This window comes from Zingiber officinale, chromosome 9B, assembly GCF_018446385.1.
Source record: "Zingiber officinale cultivar Zhangliang chromosome 9B, Zo_v1.1, whole genome shotgun sequence".
NCBI lineage: Eukaryota > Viridiplantae > Streptophyta > Magnoliopsida > Zingiberales > Zingiberaceae > Zingiber > Zingiber officinale.
The window spans coordinates 76,639,964-76,661,994 of NC_056003.1; positions in this window are offsets into that span (position 1 = coordinate 76,639,964).

The window sequence follows — 22,031 nt, forward strand, 5'->3', positions numbered from 1 at the left end:
GGAGAGATGCCCAGGTGTCTTTTATGAGGATTTGGGGCTGTGAGGCTTACGTAAGACGTCAAGTCTCAGACAAATTAGGACCCAAATCTGACAAGTGCTATTTCATCGGATATCCCAAGGAAACTAAGGGATATTACTTCTACATTCCCAGTCAGCACAAGGTAGTTGTGGCAAAGACTGGGGTCTTTCTAGAAAGGGACTTTGTTTCTAGAAAGACTAGTGGGAGCGCGTTCGATCTTGAAGAAGTTCAAGATGCGAACAATAGCACTAATGCCACGATGGAAATTGAACTGGAACCACAAAGTGTTGTGGATGATGTTGTTCCACAAGGAGTTGAGGAACAACAACCGGTTCATGTAGACATACCTCTTCGCAGGTAACGTCGTCAGCCTGAGAGATACTCATTTATCTTGTCTGACCATGATGACATTGTGCTCATAGAGGATGAGCCTACCACCTATCAGGAAGCTGTGATGAGACCAGATTTCGAGAAATGGCTAGAGGCCATGAGATCCGAGATGGAATCCATGTACACCAACCAAGTATAGACTTTGGTTGATCCACCTGAAGGGGTAAAACCCATTGGGTGCAAGTGGGTCTTTAAGAGAAAGACTGACATGGATGGACTTATCTATAAGGGTCGCTTGGTAGCTAAAGGTTTCAAGCAGATTCATGGTATTGACTATGATGAAACTTTTTCTCCGGGCGATGTTTAAGTCCATTCGGATCATGCTTGCTATTGCAGCCTACCATGACTATGAGATATGGCAGATGGATGTCAAAACCGCGTTTCTGAATAGAAACCTACTCGAGGATGTGTACATGACACAACCTGAGGGTTTTGTAGATCCACAGCATACTAGCAGAGTATGCAAGCTGCATAGGTCCATTTATGGACTAAAGCAAGCTTCTCGGAGCTGGAATCTTCGATTTGATGATGCGATCAAACAGTTTGGTTTCATCAAGAACTAAGATGAGCCTTGTGTCTACAAGAAGGTTGTAGGGGACATAGTTGTCTTCCTCATATTATATGTGGATGACATACTACTCATTGGAAAGGACATCCCTATGCTTCAGACCGGCTAGGAGTTGCTTCTCAATGAAGGACTTAGGTGAGGCATCCCGCATTCTAGGGATACTGGATCTATAGAGATAGATCTAAGAGATTGCTTGGCCTAAGTCGAGTACATATATTGACAAGGTACTCCTTGGGTTTGCCATGCAGAACTCCAAGAAGGGATTTCTGCCGATGTCACATAACATGAGTCTTTCGAAGACTCAAGGTCCCTCTTCTAGAGAGGAGAGACCGCATGGATCGGATCCCTTATGCCTCAGCCATAAGATCGATCATGTACGCCATGCTTGTACTCGACCTGATGTCTCGTATGCTTTGAGCATGACGAGCGATACCAGTCAGATCCGGTGAAAGTCATCGATAGCGGTCAAGAATATTCTTAAGTACTTACGAAGGACTAAAGAATATTTCTTGATATATGGAGGCAATGATGAGCTAACCGTAAGGGTTACGGTGATGCCGCTTTCAGACCGATCAGGATGATTACCGATCACAATCGTGGTTCGTATTTTGCATTAATGGTGGTGCCGTCACCTGGAAGAGTTCGAAGCAGGATACAGAAGCCGAGTATATTGCTGCATCAGAGGCAGCAAAAGAGGCAGTTTGGATCCGCAAGTTCATTACTGAACTTGGGGTGGTTCCTAGCATCACTGACCCAGTTGAGCTCTATTGTGACAACAATAGAGCTATAGCACAGGAGAAGGAACCTCGCTCACACCAGCGGACCAAGCATATACTACGGCGCTTCCATCTCATTCGAGAGATTATCGATAGAGGAGATGTGAAGATTTGCAGAGTACCTACAGAGGCTAACATCGCAGATCCCTTGGCCAAGGCTTTGGCACAGAGGAAGCATGATGGTCACACTAGGTCTTTAGGCCTTAGAGCCTATACTGATTGGCTCTAGTGCTAGTGGGAGATTGTTAGTTAGAGCCCTAGAGCCAATCATTTGATGATTGTATGGACTCATGTATATCATATTTTTATATATTAATAAAGGCATTTGTTTGGTTATTATACTTATTTATATTAGTGCCAAATAGACTAAGTATAATAGCGTCCTTGAGTAGAAGGTTCATACCTATATCAATCGATTAGTTGAATCGATAGTGAGATGATATAGGGAACACTACTCTAAATCATTCCTAGTCGAGTATTAGCATTCAGGGACAATGTTAATATAATAAGACTAGCATGTAGGTCAGCTCGATGACTTGATCTCACAAGTCATGGATATAGAGATATCAAGCTGACACATGGGTATGCATTAGAGAATGTATACTGAATGACCCGCCATGAGAAAGTATCATGGATCGTTATATGAGTGTCATATACTTTCTCATGTGGCTATTAGTATGACTATTAGTCCTTAGACCTGAAGTCACCATGGATCCCTACATAAGGAGTTATGTACTTTAGTTTCGTCAAACGTCACCCGTGGACTATAAAGGCGATTACTGGGTATGTAACGAATTATGCAGAGGGATGTGAGTGATGTAGATGGGATCTATCCCTCCCATATGACGGGAGCGACATCGGTATTCTTGATAGAGTGAGACCACTAAGTGCATGGCCATGCCCAAATGAGTCAACATTAGATGTTGAGCTCATTTGATCGAGTGAGTCTACTTGGAGTTCAAGATTTAGATTGATTAGAGGATGACATGGTCTATGCCTCATATTGATCAATCTAGATGTCTAGGATAGAAGGACACTTGTCATTATTTTGTGAGGAGTCACAATTAGTAGTCACAAGGTGATGTTGGATCTCGACATTCTTGTAACTTGGGTAGTAATGATGTGTTGCTAGATACCGCTCATTACTTATGCTCCTAAATGGGTTTAGGGCATTGCCAACGTTACAAGAACCTATAGGGTCACACACTTAGGACAAATAGATGGAGATTAGGTTCATATGATGAACCAAGAGGGTTAGATTTATTTGATAAATCAAATTGGATTAAGAGTAATCCTAATTGGGCTAACTTGAGTTCGACCCAAGTTGATTCATGTATTTAATAAGTCTAATTTAGATTATGACTTATTAAATCAATTTAATTTAATGAATTAGATTCATTATATTAAATTGGCTCGAATCAAATGGTTGGATTAGATCAAACATGGTAGAGATTGAGTCAAGTTTGACTTGACTAGAGAAGGAAGACCAAAGGTCAATTTTGACTTGACCTTTTGCCACCTCATTGGTGAGTTGGCATTAGGTGGACCAATGATGATATTCCACATCATCATGGATGCCACCTCATGGAAGTTACAAATCCATTTTCTTATTAACTTCACATTAATTGCATTTAATGGGGAGTTACACTAGAAGAAAGTGGCCGGCCACTTTGTGAATGAAAGTGAATTCATTTTTCATTCACTTGTGTGCTTCTTCTTCCTTCTTCCTCTCAAGCTCTCCCTCTCCCTCTCCTCCTTGCTTGGCCGAATCTCACCAAAGTGCTAGCACACCTTTGTGTGAGGTTTTCTCCACCTACGTGTCCGTGTGGATACTTCTAGAGGACCGGCGCTTGACGGTCTAGAGATCCGGCAACTCCTTGGACGAGCGGGATAAGCGAAAGGCACGCTTCGAAGGTATAACCCTTATCTAGTGTGGATCTAAAGGTTTTACAAACTCGTACAAGAAAAGGTTTTTCGAAAAGTTTTGTTTACGAATCTTTGCACGGATCTACGGCTTTGGGTGACTCGGGGTTTCCGCGACGCGAAAAAGCGGTTTTCGCGGCCCGACGAACCCAATAAGGTCCACACGGCCAGAGCCATTTCCTTCTCTGCCAACCTTACACGATCGTGTGTGGTACACGGTCGTGGCTTGCTTCTGTCAATGCTCCCCTTGCACGACCGTGTAGATCTACATGGCCTACACTGCCTCTGGCTCTGGAAACCTGGCACGGTCGTGTGGTGTACACGACCAGGGCCCTTTTGCTCGCTGGAAGTCCTGCACGGCCGTGTGATGCACACGGCCAGGGCCTTCCTGGTCTCTGGAAATCTCACATGGTCGTGTGGTGTATACGGCCAGGGCTCCATTTGGTTTCAAATATTTACACGGTCGTGTGAGGTTCACACGGCCATGGCAACTTCCATCTCTGCTGCATCCACACGGCCAAGGAACTCCACACGGCCTGGGCAACCCCCCATGGCAGGGTCGTGTGGCTCACAGGGTCTGTGTCTTTCCTCCTTGTTCAAGTGTCAAAATCTTCTCCAAATTCGACTCCTGTGTACAAAAAATGCACAAAAGTAAATCTCCGAACAAAAAGAGTAAGTATGCTCAAAAGGAAAGCTGGAAGTACGAAAGTGCATAGATAAAGCATGTACAAAGTATGTGAATGTACATCAAAACATACTAAACAAGTGTATATAATCTACGCACATCATATAGTCTGTTGGTAATAAAGGTTCTCAAAGATAGAATTAGATTCCCAATATGAGATCTTACAATCTTCAAGATTTTGCATTGTCGCCACTACATGTTGGCTTAAATATGCGGCTTTCCTCAATAAATTCTTAATCACATCTTAGGTGCTACTACTACGGTGCGAGGCTTCCTTAGTCAGAACCTGCCTAACATGCCCATGGAAACAATTATGATGACTTTCTATTGGATCTGACACTCGACTGCCGCATTCGGAGCCTTTCAAGTCTAATACCAACTTACATCAAGCGGGATAGCGATTATCCAAGATTTTTGGTTTAATAATATTTTTTATAGTATTGTTATTTTCTTATTTCCTAGTATTTCTCTTCGAATTAACAAGTTATAGAAGATTATTTCAAGTATTTGTGTGTAAATCAAAAGAATTAATAGCCCACAGGATAATTGCTCTCCTGTCTGGTGTCATATTTGTTATGTTTAATATTTTATTATTTAATTAAGAAATTGGACCCTTTAATAATCAACTCTCAATTGATTTGGTGAACCTCAAAATTAAGTTACGTTAATATCTTTTTTCCTTTTTACACCAAAAATAATTTAAACCCTTATTAGTAATTTCAACTTCTTATCCTTCTCAAATCACAAATGCATAATCTAATTTCTACTATCTGCATCGCTTATTCTCGCCGCCTCAATCCTCATCTATTTTCCATTGATCTCTCCTCCCCTCTTCCTCTCTAATTTTTGTTACAGTTTTCTTTTTCTTATCCTTTTATAATCACAATGTATCAATCCATCTATTTTCTACATATCGATACAACCACATTTAGACATCTTTGTATCTCATTAGTTCTTCGGATAATATAAGATATGCTCGCTACATAACTTGAGGTATAATTAATAATCTAATTTTTACTTTTTTTGGATTAAGATTTTTATATAATAAATTATATTAGAATTAAATAATATTATTTAATTATTTGATAGTAATATTCATTTTATATAATTTACATATATTCCTATATTATACACGCAATGCATGTGCGTGATGGCTAATATATATTTTAAGAGTGTTTCCCCTAATAATTAACCATTTCAGATAAGCAGCATCCATTCTTCAAAATCACTATGTTTATGAAAGCCCAAAAAAACAAAATCTTCCTTCTTCTAGTCAATTTTCTAACAACCGATAAGGATTAATCAATCATTTTATCTTCTATTATATCTTTACCTATTTAAATTAATATAATCATATATTATCATTATTAAGTTTTTTTTTATCTTCTTTTTGATTAATATACATATTTGATTAATATGTATATTTATCATGATTTTAGCTCCACTAATAAAAATCATTTTAAAAACTTAAATGAAATTCACTTAGCACTTAGTAACCCAAGATGTCCTAAACCCTAAAAGTTTTGTTCCTAATATGTACATTATAATATCCAACGGTAATATTTATCTAAAGTAAATTTTTTTTCCCACCCCCTCTGACAGCCCACCCCCCCTCTCTCTCTCCTTTATTAAATGACATTTTCACCCTTCCTTCTTTAAATAACAAGTTTTTTTTTTCTAATTTTATTTACTTCTTTAATTTTTTTTCAATTTTATTTACTTCTTTAATTTTATTTTTTTAATAAATTTTGTTTATTATTTTTTCATCAATTTTTTTTATTTTTTATCCCTATTTTACTTTTAAATTTTTTATAAATAATAACTCTTAAAATCTACTATTAAAAAAATAAAAGAGTACAAGAGATCGAATCCTCTATTCCAATATCACCTGTTCTTGTTCCCACTCGTCGCCTCAGTCCACCGTCGGCGGCACCGTCGGAGGCTCTCGATTGCCACCTTGATTAAAATTATATCCTAGAGAGAAGGTGAACTTAGTGAGGTCGCATCGGCGCGATCAGCGTCAAATTTTGGCCGGATCTGAGCAGACTTTCCTTCACCGTCGATCTGAGTCCCTGCTCAGATTCGGTCGAATACCGATGTCAATCGTGTCGATGGCGATCTCCCTGGGTTCACCTTTCCCCTAGGGTATAGTTTTGGTCGGGACGACGACCAGAGGTCGCTGGTAGTGGACTGGAGGCGACGAGTAGAATACGGGGACAGAGAAAATTACAGACATAGAATAAGATCTCAGATTACAAATATAATATTCTTGTCGAAAAAATACTTAATAAAAAATATAAAAAATGAAATAAAAAATAATATAAAGGTAAATAATATGATGGATGTGGAATGTGAAAATATATAATTAAAAAATAAATAAAATATTAAAAAATTATACTATTTTTTTAATATTAAATAAATATTATTTATCATGGTAAATATATAATAAAAAATTATTTAAAAAGGATAAAATTGATAAAAAAAAACTGATTAAAAAATAAAACAGTTAAAAAAAAGTTGATAAAAAACTGATTAAAAAGAAATATAAATGTGAAGAAAAAAAAACGTGGAGTGAATAAGGGGTATAAAGGTCAAAACATGGGTGGGCCCTGGAGGTGAGGGTGTCAGGGGAGGGGGGAAAAGCAGGTCTCCTATCTAAAACATTGGATGCAATGCCAGACATGGAATGCCCACGAGCTTGAACCAGCCAGCTAAGGCATGTGCAGTAAGAGGGGCCTCTTGGAAGACGTATGGGAGAGCAGAATTAGATTTGCTACTTCCCTACAGGCACTTGAAAAGATCTGTAGGGAGCCCAATGCAGTGATGGATCTAGGGAGGAGCGGGGGTATACTTGAACACCCCTTGTTTCTGAAAAATTTCATCAATATGTTACAATCCGAGGGGCAATGAGAAAGAAGACAAACTCCAATTCTCATTTTTAAGCCTCTTTTTTTTTTTTAATCTAGATCCATCACTGACCCAATGTGCTTGCTTTGCACCTCTCGACACTCACACATGATCATGGCCCTTCTTGCATTGCATGGCAGCCATGCGATGGTCTCTGGTTGTTCCCTAATTCTATCAGCTGACTGCACCCACACGTGTACAGAGAGCGGAAGGGCAAAATCCTTGTGGATCGATAGGAGCTTAACACAACTTCCTTTGAAATTTCATCATCTATAGCGTGATCGCTCTTGTGAATGTGCTAAACTCTCAAAGAGGTTTTTGTTGGTAATGTTGTCATTCTAAAGCATGAAATACAATAAACCCTAAATATTTATGATTATTGGTGCATATTATATTAACGGACTAACTCAAATTTTGATAAAAAAATAAGAGTGTTAAATTAGGTGTTTTGTGATTTAATTATTTACCGAGTATGTAGGAATTGACAAGTCCGAAGGACCGGACACCAGTTTGAAATCCAGCTAGGTCTGAGGGACCGGATAGCTGATGCGAAGTCCAAATAAGTTAACGGGCGGACTGGATATCTAACAGGAAGTCTGATTGGATCTGCGGAACCGGACAACCAGCAGAACTCCAGTTGGGGTTGTGGACCGGACATCTGACATGAAGACCTGTGGGTCAAGAGGCTAGTCAACTAATAGCAAATTGGTAAGTAAAGGTAAGCCACTGGAGGAGAGTGACTAAGTAAAGACGCATCCCAGTTGAAGGACAGTAGGCGTTGATCTAGGTTAAGTCTATTTTAGATCCCTAATATGAGATCTTGATTAGTTCATGATCCTAGGAGGACAAGAGCTAATTACTACTTTTTATTTTTCACTATGCTAACTTTGTTTTACAGGTTAGATTTTAGTTTTGGACTAACACAACTTACAGGACAAAAGAAGCAAAAAGCCTTCGGATAAACAATACCCAAAGGCTCCTTCAAGCATTAGAAGGCACTTTCTCACTGTTCATGTGGACCCCGTTGCAGATAAGGCACAGCGAAGTCAGGATCAAATTTACCACGTTGAAGGCTTCTTCAATGGCTATGGAAGGTGTCTTCCATGCCCTATTTAAGGCAGTCTCGATCAAGCTTCATTCAACAACTACTATACGAGGTACTATGTGTCTATTTGAGGTTCCGACTACTCTGACTTCCTACTGCGACTCTGCTATGAAGCTGTTATGCCCGACAACTACTCCGAAGACTTTCGATCATCGTCGACAGATCGATACCGACACTTGTGCACTCTCACTTCGATCCCTACGTGTCGGTAATAAAGTCATTTTTTATACTTAATTTTTACAAATGAAAATGTAGTTTGCTACAATTTTCTGATCTCTTTGTACTCGATTTCCTCTTCTGAAGGTACCGGAAGAGGTTTGTTAGTAAATTACCCATCAATAGGTCTGCGAAATTTGGGCCTTGGAGTATGAGTCATCAAAGGTTTTGAATCAAGTAAACCGTTTATGTTCATATTGTTTTTCGTTTGTCTATTCTCTCATTCTACTACATTCGTACTTTGATTTGAAAACCGAAAAAAACAAGATTTTCAAAACCACGTGATTCATCTCCCCTCGATCAAGTGTGACTCGATTCAACAAGTAGTATCAGAGCAAGTTCTGTTCTGAATTGGTGCAACCACCAATCAAGATAGGGGGAATTATTTTTGAATTTTGGTTTTTTGTATTCAATTTGAATTGGTAGAACTTACCCTTTCAAATAACGATTTATCATTTGCTATTTAATTCAAAGTTTGTGTAACATCACTCGAGTTCTTTGGAATTTCTTACTTTTCTTCTAAAACTCTGCAATCCAAGACCAATTCTTGGTACCTTTCTTTAGTTTTCTATCTGCAGCTCTAAATAGTCCAAAATGAAGGGTACAACATCGTTCATCCCCCACTCTTCAACGGGAATGATTTTTCATATTGGAAGAAGCGGATAGAGGTATACCTAAAAACTGACTTCAACCAATGGGTCAGCGTCACCAAAGGGTACAATGCGCCAATTGACAACGTCAAAATTTCAATGGACCTAGAAAATTGGAATCCGGAAATGAAAAAGAAGGCCTAGATTGACTTCAAGGCTCTCAATACAATCTAGTACGGGTTAACAAAGGAGGAGTAGAACCGCGTCGGCCCACACGAAAATACCAAAGAGCTATGAGACAAACTCATAGAATTACACGAGGGAACCAATGACACAAAGGTAACGAAAAGAGATCTATATTTAAATAGATTATTTAATATAAAAATACAGTAAGGTGATACTACCAATCAGCTATATGCGAGGATAAAGGACATCCTCAACGGACTTCACACGATCGGCCACTAGATGGAGAACTGTGATCTTATAAGGTATGCTCTAAATGTATTTCCTCGAAATGCACTGTGGGCATCCATCGTCGTTGCATATAAGATTTTGAGGAACTTATCCAAGTTAAAATTAGATGGACTTTTTTATAAATTGGAGTTACATGAACAGACTAACACAAAAACCAAGAAAAGTGTTGCTTTTATTGCAGGAACATCAAAAGAAAAATTCAGAACCAAATCAAAATCTGAAGTTGAGTCTGACCAAGACTTAGATGATGAAAAATACTTGGTGAACCTGGTAAGAAAGATATTCATCAGGAGAAAGAAAAACTTAAAAAAAAAGATGACATTTCAATCTATAATTGTCCTTTGATGATAAATATTAAATCAACAAATCTAGGTTGAAGAATTAGTTCGATGAATCACTGTAAGTATTTACAGTTTATTCTATTTCATGCTTTAGAATTCCAACATTGGTTACAGAGCATTAATTCTGAGAAAATCCCAAAATTACCTCTGTTGAAATTGAATCGTCTAGTGTCTGTGAGTTGTCGAACACAATCGTGATATTGAGTCGCGATTTCCACACCAGGGGATGGAAGAAACCAATAGCCATGGAGGGCAAGTCAACGGCACCCTTGCAGACCCCAGCCGATGGCCGTCACGTGCAGCCGCTGAGAAATCACGATTGCGTGTCACAGTTTCCTTTCGAGCTGGCAACAAGTCACGAGTGATCGCCACGAGGACCTCAACTGAGACGGGATTACCTTCTGTGGCCGGCGAGGACCGATGACTACATTGGGAGGTTGACGATTGATGGTCGTGCTTGGTAACCGCGTTCATCACAGCAAAGGAGTGCTATTTGTTTCTGTACGCTTCAAAGGAGTAGAGAAAAAATTAGGATTTTAGTAAATGAATAAAAAACGAAACCAATTTTTTTATTTTGCATAATGGCATAAAGAGAAAAAACAGTGTTTTTTTTTTTTCATGTTGGCATTTAAAAAAAAACAAAGAGCATGTTAATCAAATTTTTTTTTTCACGCTTCTGCTTAAATTAAATTGACGTAGGTTCAATTGATTGGGTTTAATGACTCGCTTCCTTGATTTAATTGGGCTGGGATCAAATTTAATTAAATGATCAGATTTACTTTATCAAGTTAAATTTGATTAAATTTTATCAGATTAAATTTGATTAAATGAATTAGATTTATTTCAATAAATCAAACTTAATCTAATAGATATTAATTTGATTAAACAGATCTAAATTTTATCAATAAATTTAAGATTGACTTAAATGAACTTAAATTAAATAATAATAGAACATAAGTACAAAAGATTCCTTTCTAATTAAATTAATTCTAATGAGGACAATGGACAAAGTTCAGAGTTTGGTTTCCCAATTGACCGGTCTAATGGGTCAGTCAACTTAGACTCTTGAATATCGATAAAATTTATTTTTCTTGATTAATAATATTGGTTCTATACCTGTATAAATTGAATTAAGATGATTTTGTACTAGTTAGTTAGTTTTGTATTGACTTATTTAATTTTAATTTACATATGACACGGACGATTACCACCTTGACTTGTCGCGAAGTGTGACAGAATCAGCTGAGGGAGAAAATTCAGGAGATTGAATATAACCCAATTTATGATGTTAATGGACACATTAAATGACTTTATCGATTATTTTGGAAACTTGAGAGGGAAGAGTTTTCAGTCCTGGATAATTATAGGATCTGGGTTTTGATACATTCATTGTTGGAGTATCCTGAGGTGGTAGCAGACTATGTATGAGAGCGTCATGAAGGATGTGTCTCATATTTAGAGTTATGTGTGGAATTATTTCACCATGTGGATTAAGAGGATTCTGAAGAGTCTGAAGAGGACCCTAAAGAGTTTGAGGAAGATCCAGAAGAGATCCGATTGTAGATCCAATGGAGAATCCTAAAACTGGTCTACCTGAGACTGTTTTTACTAAGTCCTGGATGAATGAAATTTTATTGACCATTGCACTAGTGTTAGTTCTAATAAGAGTGGTATTAACCTATCTAGTTCATTAAAGTTGTTTAGGTAATGAGTAGTAAGAATGTCATGTGAGTTTATTATATGTTAATAATATACAGCATGTCTACATTAATGAAATGTTCATTCATATATTCGTTTTATGATAATTACTCCACATGATGCATGATAATATGATCAATGTAATATATTCTTTGATTAGTTCATTATGAGTATAATAATAAATTATTAGTTCATTTATTTATATTAAATGAAAATCATGATTGAATGGGTGTATGTAATATAGTTTATCAATGTCAATCGGATTGGTAGATACAAATGATGAGTGGAAATATAATTATCATTTTATTTTGTAACCCAAATCAGATTTATATTGAGTTGATAAGTTATTACATATATACAACATACACTGAATATCCAAATAATTTATTTATTTATGGTATATTATGGCAACAAGAAACATTATAGATGAACTCAATAAGGGAGAAATACTTAATGGGGGAAAACTATAAAATCTAGCATCTCAGGATACAATATGTACTTGAGGAATAAGAAGTTCTGGAAGCTATAAATCAGATTCTGGTATAACCTGTAGATGGTCCCACTACACAAAACAGACGAGATTTTGATACCTATGAGGCATGGAAGAAAAAGCACTCTACTACAAAGGGTATATTGATTAGTTCAATAGTTGATAACCTAACTTTTGAGTATGAGTCGTATCTTTCGACTTATGTAGTCTGGATAGCCCTTAAGGATAAATTTAGTAGAGTAAGTATGAGCAAACTTTGACAGCCGACGATCAAGTTTGATAGCTACGAAAAACATCTGAATGTTTCGATAGTTCAACACCTTAGAGAGATATTGAACATGTTTCAAGAGCTTAAAACTACTGGTCATGAGTTGACCGATGAACAATAGGTTCAAGAAGTAATTCATTCCGTTCCAAATTCTTGGGAGACCATGAAGTAGACTCTAACTCACAGTGAGAGTATCTAGACTTTTACTAATGTCTCACGCCATGTAGAATTGGAGGCAGAGAGAGTAGAATCCATAAGGATTTTTTGACTGGCCTATGTGGTTGTTGGTTCTATTGGATCATTTGGATCCAAGAAAAAGAAATGGTTTAAGAAGAGGAAGAGAAAGAATAAAGAAGTTGTTGTTGTGGGATAGGGCCCAATCAAGAAGAAAGGAAGGAAGACTGGTGAGAAACCTAAAAGAAAAATGATTTTCTATAATTATGGAAAGAAGGGTTACTTCGTATGGAAGTGCATTAAGCCAAAAAAGGTAAATCCGAGTATGTATTTTTTCTAAGCATTTTGTTGTTAGTTCAGCATTGTTAGCTGATTCTTATCCTTTGTGGATTATAGATTCAGGAAGAACTAACCATGTAGCTCGGAAGCAAGTTATTTGTAGAGCACCGTCGGGTACCAGATGGCAACAAATGAATCTATATAGGAAATAATGTAAGAGTTGAAGTCAAAGGAGTCGACACTTACAAACTCAATCTCTGTGGTGGTAGAGTTTTGTTTCTGCATGATGTCCTATATGCTCCTGAAATTTGATGGAATCTTATTTTCGTTACATGTCTTCTTGATTTAGGATATTGTATTAATTTTTATAGTTGGTGTGTTGAACTTAAGATTGACTCAGTGTCAATCGAATATGATTTTTTTAACAAATGATATTATAGTTCTTGATATAGAACCAGATGTCAATTGTGCAATTGAGGATTATTTTTCAAATATTGCTCTAACTAGTGATGCGGGTATAACTGATGAGATTTGGCATGTTAGATTAGGGCATATAGGACAAGAACACATGAATCGATTAGCTAAAGAGGGTCTATTGGGCACTCGGACTAAGATTCACTTGTCTATATGTGAGCATTGTCTTATTGGAAAAACAACTAAGAAACCTTTTGGTAAGGCTATTAGGCTTGAATCACCATTACAATTAATTCATTAGGATATTTATGGTCCAATGAATGTAAAGGTCAGACATGGAGCTTCATATTTCAGTACATTTATTGATGAGTTCTCTTGTTTCGGTCATATGTATTTGATTTCTTATAAATCTAAAGCATTTGATTACTTCATTCATTATATGAATGAAGTTGAGAATTAAATGAAACTTAAGGTTAAGACTTTACGCACTGACCATAGACGGAGGGGGGAATATTTGTCTGATATGATCAAGACAATATATAATGATAGAGGGATTATTAGACAGTTGACAATCCCTGAAACTCCATAATAAAATGGGGTAGCTGAAAGAAGAAATATGACTCTTCTTGAAATGGTTAGGTCTATGATGGCGTAGGCTAATTTGACGATCTCCTATTAGGGAGATACATTATTAGCTGCAGCCTATATACTTAACAAAGTGCCTTCAAAGTCAGTTTTATCTACCTCATATGAACATTGGATAGAGAGAAAATCAAATTTGAGTCATTTGAGACCTTGTGGTTAGCTACTTATGTTCATGATAGTTCTCACAAGTATGGAAAACTATGACCTAGGGGTTAGAAATGTATCTTTATTAGATATCTTGAGACCTTCAAAGGTTATATTTTCATAGGTGAACAACAAGATGGAATCATCTCCAAAATAGATTTGAGAAATATGACTTTTCTCGAAACAGAGTTCCCAACTAAAGGTGATATTGATAAAAGTGTTCCGCTTTTTGAGGAAGATGAGATATTATCAATAAGAGAGGTGTCAAAAAGAATGTCTGAGTCTAGTCAACCTAGTGAGAGTGATTTACCAAGTCATGAGTTGACTTCTCAACAACCCAACTTACAAAGAAATGTTTATAAAATCAAACTAAAGAAGAGGTTTGATATTAATAATGATGCATTGATGGCACTCCTAGTTGACGATGATGAACCTCAATCTATTCAGGAAGTATTGGGATATAGAGTTAGAGAAAAGTGAAAAGTTACAATGGTTGAAGAGATGGAGTCAATGAATTAGAATAATGTTTGAGACTTAGTCAATCTTCCTCCTGGTTGAAGGGCTATTGAGAATAAGTGGATTCTCAAAATAAAGAGGAAAGTTGATAGATCGATTAATAGATACAAAGCTTGTTTGGTTGCAAAAGGGTTTACCTAATTGAAGGGTATTGACTTTGAAGAGACATTTTCTATCATAGTGAAATTTATGTCAATACAAGTTATTTTAGCGTTTGTGGTACATTATGACTTGGAATTATATCAGATGAATGTAAAAATCATTTTCCTTAATGATATGCTTGACGAGGAAATCTATATGGTTTAGTCAGAAGGTTTTATTATTGAAGGCCAAGAGGAGAAAGTATGTAGACTTAAAAAGTCTATATATGGGGTAAAGCAAGTATCAAGACAATGAAACATAATGTTGGGTTGCAATGGTTGCAAACAAAGTCTCACATTGAAAACACATGAAAAAGATCATGGACTTATAAGGGAAAGATATCTCTATTGAGATGAGGCATTTTGGGTAGAGTCCAAAAATAAAATCATGAGGGCTTAGGCCTAAAGTGGACAATGTCATACCTGTGGAGATATTTGAATTCTTTTGATCCTAACACATAAGATTTAATGAAGTCATTTTATCTTGTGGTTTTGAGATGATCAATGAGGATCATTGCATTTTCCTAAAAAAGAAAAAAGGAAAGTATATTATTTTATCATTATATGTTGATGATATGCTGTTAGTTAGAAATGATATAGAATATGTGAATGAAGTCAAAAAGTGGCTATAATCACAATTTGATACAAGGGATATGGGAGAAACTGAGCATATCTTAGGAGTGAAGATCATTAGAAATATTTCTAAAAGACTTTTGGATCTGTCATAAGATTCTTATATAAATAAGATGTTATATCATTTCAGCATGTCTAATTATAATATAGAACATACGCCTATTGTGAAAGGTTTGGTGCAACCGATCTCTAGGGTTTCGATATTGACAATGAACCTTAGTCTTGTCAATTTGACCAAAGGTTGATTCAAACATGACTTGATGTTTGGAAGAGAAAATCTTAGTTAGGACTAGATGGCTAGTAAGGGTAAGTCCTAACCGAAGGATACGCAAGTGAGAAATCTACTGAGTGACTAGTCCTAACTGGAGGTTAGGCAAGGGGAAGCCATGGTGAGTAAAGTTAGGCTTTAGTGAGTGAATCTAACTAGTGGAAGTCCTAGTGAGTGAAGTTGGGCCCTAATGAGTGAAGTTAGGTGGTTGAAGTTCTAGTAAGTGAAGCTAGGAAATAGAAGTTCTGGTGAGTGAAGTCGGACCCTAATGAGTGAAGTTAGGTGGTGGAAGTCCTAATGAGTGAGCTAGACAATGAAAGTCCTAGTGAGTGAAGCTGGGTATCCCTGGGGTGTTGGTACCCTAAGGTTGTTTTAATGTGATCAAACAAATTAAGTTAGGTCCTGTTGTGTTTAATCCTGTGTCAAAGTGTGCAGGAACTTACGAGTACAGGATGGCGAGCAAAAGACGCAGCTAGCGAGAAGGATCGCACAGAAAAGAGCCGACGAGCTCGGTGTGTCTGAGGGACGAGATGTTGCGAAAGAGTATGCGGGCGGACGAGAAGGAGGCGCGCTGCATTTCTAAGGGACGAGAAGCCAGGAGCGAAAGCTTGCTCGAGAAGGCCGGAAGTTGGGTTCGGGTGATCTCTATTCCGGATGGCCGAGATCACCCAAGCAAAATGAACCGGAGTAAAAAACTCAGACTGAGGCGAGCAAAACCGAAGCGGAAGGCCAGGACTGGAAAAGTCAACTTGGTTGACTTTCCTGGTCTAAGCGCCCAGACTCAGTTAGTGCGCCCGGAATAGAATTTTATCCGGATCACATTTAACCGTGATCCATTGCGAATGAGATAAAGTTTTATCCCCCTCCAGGCATCTGGAACCCTTCTAGGCACCTCGAGTAGGGCTATATAAGCAGCCCTACTCTCGAAGCTCAAGAATGACAAGAAATTATGAAACAACACTTGTACACATCCATTGTTCTATTTTAGCTTTCTATTTCTGCGCTTTCATTGCTGTAAAGAGGTTTCTCCGCCTGAAGGAGAATTTTAGTGCGCTTTAACTTCCTTGGATTAACAATCTCCCCGGTTGTAACCAAGTAAATCTGTGAGCCTCGTCTTTTTAGTTTATCTCTTATTTTGTTTATACAAGTGTTTAGTTTAATCAAGTTATAAATCCAAGGAAGGTTTGTTTTGCTTGATTTATGCAGGGGCTATTCACCCCTTCTAGCCGGCCAATGAGGGTCCTAACATAGGGGAAGGCAACCCTAGGTAATATGTGATCAACTGGTTTTCAGTCGACCACACGCGGTCGACCGGACTAGTGAATTATTAATAATATTAACATTGTTTTGTCTTTACCATGTTATTTCTATTGTGCTAACTTAATGTTCCAGGAAAGTCTTAGTAGATCAGCTTGGTCAGATACTAAGCAAAGCTAGAGAAAGTCCAGACAGGTCTGAAGGACCAGATGTTTGGCAGGAAAGTAAAGGTAAGTCATTAGAAGAGATTGAGAATGCATCCCTAGAGTAACTCAGTGAGAATGCATCCCAGTTGAGGGATAGTAGGTGTCGGTCCAGGTTAGGTCCATTTTGGATCCCTAATTTGAGACCTTGAGTAGTTCTTGGTCCTGGGAGGACAAGAGCTAATTACTACTTCTTATTTTTACTGTGCTAACTTTATTTTGTAGGTTAAATATTTTAGTTTTGAACTAACACAACTTGCAGGGCAAAAGAAGCAAAAAACCTTCAGATAAGCAGTATCCGAAGGCGCCTTCAAGCATTGGAAGGCGCCTTCACACTATTCATGGAAGGTGGCTTTAATGGCTTGAAGGCCCCTTCCAAGGAATAAAATTTGGATCTCAGCGCAGATAAGGCATAGCAAAGTTAGGATCAAATTTCTCTCATTGGAGGCGCCTTCAACACCTATGGAAGGCGCCTTCCATGCCCTTTATAAGATAATCTCAACCAACCACCAAAGACCAACTCATATACAAGCTTCTACACGTCTGATTGAGGTTTCGACTACTCTGGCCTACTATTGTGGCTGTGCTACGATGTTGTTGTGCTCGACTACTGCCGAGGAACCAACTGACATCAAGCCTAAGCTGACAATCTTCGAAGGTGTTGGGTAACGAATTGTAATTTGTGTACTTAACTATTGTAAAAGAACAAGTGCAGGGTGTTGCACTTGTTCTAACTTTCTTTGTACTTGATTCCCTCTTCTAGAGGTACCGGAAGAGGCATTTTAGTGGATTACCCATCGATAGGTCCACGAGACCTGAGTCTTGGAGTAGGAGTCACCGAAAGCTCCGAACTAAGTAAATCAAACGCGCGCCTTCTTGCCTATTTTTCTACTTCTCTTTCTAAATTCTTTTTCCGCTGTATTCGTACTTTGATTTGAAAATGGAAAAGAATAAAATTTTAAAAACCACGTGATTCACCCCTTCTCAAATACGACTCGATCCAACAAAAAGTATTATTTTGAGCATGAGTATGAGTCCCAAAACTCCTGAGGAAATAACCAAGATGAATACAAAAAATCATATGTCAGTGCTATTGGTAGTTTGATATACACTATGTTATGTACACATCTCGATATTAGCTATGTTGTTGGCTTTGTTAGTCACTTTCAGTCAAACCCAAGACTGAGACACTAGAAGGTGATAAAAAGGATATTAAGATATCTGAAGGCGATAATAGATTATTATCTTTATTTTCAAGGATCAGATATGAGTCTGAAAGACTATTCAGTTGTAAATTAGGTTGGAGACCTAGATGATAAAAAATCTACATCAAGCTATACATTCTTGTTGAATGGTGGCGCCATCCCATAGCTTTATCAACTATGGAAGCTGAATATGTGACATGTTCAATGACTGTATAAGAAGTGTTGATGTAATCGACCTCCAAGGTTTTAATGTCAGACAAATATGTTTAAGTAAGTTTAAGTATGGAGCTTGATCTAGGTAAGTCCTAGTTGGAGGCTAGGCAAGGGAAATCTTGGTATATCGTGGAAGCTAGGTGGATTGGTCTAGAGGACCTGATCCCTGGGTAGCCGAATACTGAGGCAAGGGAAATCTCGGTATATCGTGGAAGCTAGGTGGATTGGTCTAGAGGACCTGATCCCTGGGTAGCCGAATACTGAGGCAAGGGAAATCTCGGTATATCGTGGAAGCTAGGTGGATAGGTTTGAAGGGTCTGATCCCTGGGTAGCCGAATACTGAGGCAAGGGAAATCTCGGTATATCGTGGAAGTCAGGTGGATAGGCTTAGAGGACCTAATCCCTAGGTAGCCAAATACTGTGTCTTGGTGAGTGAAGCTAAGTGGTGAAACCCCTAGGGGGAGATAACCTTAGGTAACGAGAAGTCTTGGAGGAGTGAACTCTAAGCAAGGCTGATCGGATGGTTTCCAATCGACCACGCGCGGTCGACCGGACCAGCAGATCTCGGTAAATCTAGGTTTAGGTTTACCATTATATTCTGTATTACTATTATTGCTGTTGGCTAATATAGTATTGCAGGAAAGGTCTTAGTGGATCAGGTGATCAAACACTGAGCAGGCAAAGTCCAAACATGTCTAGAGGACCATGTTTGACAGGTAAGTTGAGGTAAACAACTGGAAGAGCGATAGTGAGGTCGGGTTCCTGAATGGAACAACCTAAGGTCGCTGATCCAACTAAAGAAATCGGGAAGGTTTCCAAGTTGAGAGATCAAGACAGTTCTACTGTCCTATATTACTCATGCATTATTATATTGTTGTGCTAACATTTGTTTTGCAGGTTTAGTGTCTAACATTGTTTTGCAGGTTTGGCTGGATCGGTTGACCGAACCGGAGAATCGGTCGACCGAACAAGAAGAGATCAAAATAGTGTTCAGATCAGACCAGAACAGACCGAGTCCGATCAAGTCATGATCGGTCGACCGAACTGGCAGATCGGTCAACCAAACCGTTATGACTCAGCACAGACATCAACGATCAGGAGCAGAAGGAAACTACACTGATCGATCAACTGAACCGGATGATCGGTCGACCAAACCAATCAACATTAAATGCACAGTAAATGTGAATCTCGGCTAACAGGGAAGGAGTCTATTCGGTCGACCGAAAAATGGGATTGGTCGACCGAACCCTTTATGATTAATTAATGTCCGAGATCGAGCTAGCGTCAAAATCCAACCAGGAAGGAAGGGAGCTGGTTCGGTCGACCGAACCTCAAAGATACTTATAAAAAGGGTTCGAGAGCTGAGCTTGTTGATAGACATACTGATCATTCAAAAGGCTCTCTGTAACGCCCGACCCTCCACTACTACCTTAGGAAGGACGGGGTTACTCATACATGCATAAATATGAAATCATGGCAGCGGAAGTAATTTAAATTTTTTTTTATATTAATATCATCATATCATCATACTCATATAAACATGTTAACATGACATGGCATGGAGAACTACATGATCATACTATCATAGTAGCATTTTTAACTAAACATGTGAACAGGGTAGTCATGCAACCTATTAAACATGCTAACTTGCTAATCCTTTCAACATATCATGTGAACATGCTAACATTCATGCATATAACTTGACTTAGAAGATAGCATGTGAACAAGTGGAAACATAAGTATCCAAATAGGTTAAACATGTTCAAATTATTATATTGTAGCAACCATCAAAGCCTAAGGTAGAAAACATAGAATAGTTCACATGCATATTTTAAAACATATATTATATTTTTGACACACAAGACAGATCTTCATCCACCATGCCACTTCCACACACATCTTTGGCCTTCCTGCTGCTCCCTTTAGTTTATCCATTCTTTTCCCTTCTCTGCAGTACAAGGGAAATTAAACTATAAGCACATAGGATTAGTAAGATCCTTTCCTACTCACAAAAACCATGAATCAGGAATTAAACATATAGTAGTGACATATTCATTTATTCAACCTATAACTTGAACATTTACATGCTAGCATAAAGTAGTGGCATACTCACTTAATCCAATCATAACATAACATGTGAGAGCTTAAGCTTAAGGTAATAGCATGTTCATCTAGGCATCATAAACATATCTCAAAAGAGCATAAATCATAGCATATGGAAGCATAAGCATATATAGCATGAAACATCTCAAGAGAGCATCTACCTGAAGCATAAGAAATCATATAGCATGAGATATGTAGATGCAAGATGTTCTTTTGAAAACATGTATCATGTAGCATGAAATGAATATATGCGAGATGTTCTTTTAAAAACATATATCATATAAGTACTTAAACATAATCTCAACATGAGGGCCCGGCTTTGTACCACATACATACATGAATGCGCGCATCCTAAGTAGATCCAAGGTAGCTAATCTTGAACCTACTAGGAACTAGGCCCGTTTCATTGACCATCGACCTAGGGGCAACTTAGGAGCCCATCCCTTTTACTAGACCCGTTTCATTGACCATCGACCTAGGGGCGCTTAGGAGCCCACCCTTGATACAAGCCATACAAAAGTAAAATAGCATACATGTTTCTTATCATATCATAGCATATCATGTTCCTTGTCATATCATAGCATAACATATCTCTTGTCATAACATGAAGTGCTCTTAGTCCCAACTTAAGGGAAGCATCTCTTAGGCTATCATGAAGAGTGCTCTTAATCCCAACTTAAGGGAAGCATCTCTTAGGCTTTTCCTCATACATAAGCCTTGCATAAACATAACATGATGGCAATGAGTGCCCATAACATATAGCATATCATAGGAATCATATCATGGTGGCATAATGTGCACATAACATGTAGCATATCATAGAAATCATAACATGATGGCATAAAGTGCATATAGCATTTTATAGGAATCATACATGATGACATAAAGTGCACATAACATAATAACATATCATAGGAATTGTAACATGATGGCATGAGTATACATATCAAATAACATGGTGACATAAATTCATATTCTATCATAGAAACCTTAAGTAGCTCCTTGTCCTCATTTTTCTTATCTTGGCTGAAACATGTAGACATGAAATCATGGATTTTCAAGCAACATAAAAACATGAAAATCACTAACATAAGTTCTCATGGTACTAACATAACATATGAGACCTTAGAAACCCTAGGTAGCTCCTTAACCTCCTTTTTCTTGTCTTGGCCGAAGCATGAAGGCATGATTCTAGGTTTCTTTCAACAACTTAAAGCATGAAACCTTAAACTAACATCATATAGTGGGTTACATATAATGAAGAATCATAAACAAGTCTTGTTAGGTTTTTAAACTTCCTCTAAACCCTTTTATCTTTATTTGGCCGAAACCCTAGAAGCATGGGTCTAGCTTTTTATGCAACCTAAAGCATGAAAACCCTAAATGA